Source organism: Fragaria vesca, unplaced genomic scaffold (assembly GCF_000184155.1).
Source record: "Fragaria vesca subsp. vesca unplaced genomic scaffold, FraVesHawaii_1.0 scf0513139, whole genome shotgun sequence".
NCBI lineage: Eukaryota > Viridiplantae > Streptophyta > Magnoliopsida > Rosales > Rosaceae > Fragaria > Fragaria vesca.
The window spans coordinates 284964-287088 of record NW_004443446.1 but is presented as its reverse complement, the minus strand read 5'-3'; positions in this window follow the sequence as shown (position 1 = coordinate 287088).

Sequence of the window (2125 nt, the reverse complement as noted above, 5' to 3'; positions counted from 1 at the left end):
GAGAGAGAGAGAGAGTTTGATATGCTGTGTGTGGTAAGAGTTGTGTTTTGAAGTTTCTTTAATTTTTGACCTTTTGATCACTCATATACAATATGTCAGTCTAAGATGAGTCTAAGCAAATCCAAGCTCTGCTTCGTCTAAGCAGAGAAGCCAGATCCTTGTTGTAGTCAATCACTCATTATACACTCACTTAATCAAAGTGAGCCAATAACCTATGACAGCACTGTAGACATATAAAATTTAACGATAATAATAATCGTTGAATTATTCAAACGACGTGTGGGCCTGATAAATTGCATACATGGCTCGTGAGTTGGCAAAGTTGAAAAGTCGTCGGAAATGACAAGTGGCGACGTGTAAATGGTCGGTCGACAACAAAACCTTAAATCCCGATTAAAATCAATTATTAAATGTTGATCGATAATCAAATATCAATTAAATTAAATTGATTATCGAAAACGGAAGTCGGACGTTTAAGCCAAAACGGTTATACCTTATCGGTCATAATTAAATCAATCAATTAAGACTGATTGATTTAATTATGTTAAAATTAATAATTAAATCAATCAATCAAAACTGATTGATTTAGTTATTACCGTTAAGGAAATATAATTAATTCGGTGTCTTCATTACATGCCATAAACGGAGGTATGTTGACACTATAAATACCCCCTCTCATATCAAGAGGAGGACTTCGGGAGAAGAGAGAAAAATTACTCCCGAGAGCTCAGAAGTCTCCCAAAACCCTTAAAGAATCATCAAGCTGCCAAATAGCCGATTCTTCATCAACCTCAAGCCTAGAAGTTGTCAAATCCTGAAGAGTCACCAAGCTGCCAAATAGTCGACATCTTCACCAACTATAAGACGAAGAACAACCACCACGTGACACTGCTCGTGGCCTAAAACCGATCAACATCAAGCCTCAACGGCCTTTGATCAACTTTTGTCTCCAAGTCTTCAACAAATCATGTCACATCCCGACCCTTATATTTTTACCTTATTTACTAGCGTGATTATAATAAGAATTTTACCGTCTTGATCATGAGTAAATAGTTTAATTGGTCCCTAGAGGGGTTTCGGGGACGATTATGTGCAGAGGATTATTCGTATGATGAAAATACGACGACGATAAAAATAGTAAATTTTAGCTAGTAAAAGGTAATTTTTTTTATTCGGGGTGTTTTTATTTTGGAAGTTTGGGTTATAAGTGGTGTGGACCGGTTTGGGGTGTGAGGCCCAAACCCTTTTTCCTTTCTCTCTCTCTCCCTCCCGTTTTCTCTCCTCCCACCCGAATTTCTTCTCCCTCCACCCGGAAAAATTCGCCACCGCAGCCCGCCGCCGTCCGGCCACCAGCTGCCGCCGCTCCAGCCCAGATCGGGCCCCCGTCACCTCCTCTCCCTCCCCGGCCTAGCCCCCGAGCCTCTAACCCGCCGGAGAGGAGAAAAAGCCGCCGGAACCGCCGACTGTCTCTTCGCCGGAGCTCCGTCCTCCGGCCACCATAGGCTGAGATTGTTGGCTCAACTTGTAGCCCTCATCTAGGTGAGTAATCCCTCAAAAGGTTTCGGCTAAATTCGATTTCGTTAGGGTGGTTTGTATAATTGAAAGTTTTGGGGATTTATGGTTGTTTGTGTTCGATCGACATGGTTAGGCTTAGAATTGGAGTTTGTGTTGGTCATGAAAGTTGTAGAGGAGATTGAGAGGAAGATTCTGTTAAAATTTGGTAGCATTTGCAGGTCGCCGGAGTTGGTCGCCGGCCGCCGCTGTTTTGGGAAATTTTGTGGTTTTTGATGTAGAATATTAAGGTGATATTATGAGTGTGATTTATGGAATTTTTGGATGAGATTTGGATAGGTTTGTGAATTTCCGAAGTTTGGTATTTTTGGCGGTTAATTAATGTAGAATCCGGCCGTTGGATTTAAGTCGTATTTTGGAGAGGTTGTATTTACGACTGTTGAGTATGATATTTAAGTTCGGATCGTTCCGATGTAAGAATATCGAAGTTAGGCAATGATGAGCGTAATTATGGCTCTCGGGTAATTTTGCCTATTTTGATTAAATATTGGATTATTGGTTGGGAAATTAATATTATATTTGGAACAGGACGTGAGGAGGCTCGAGCAGACGG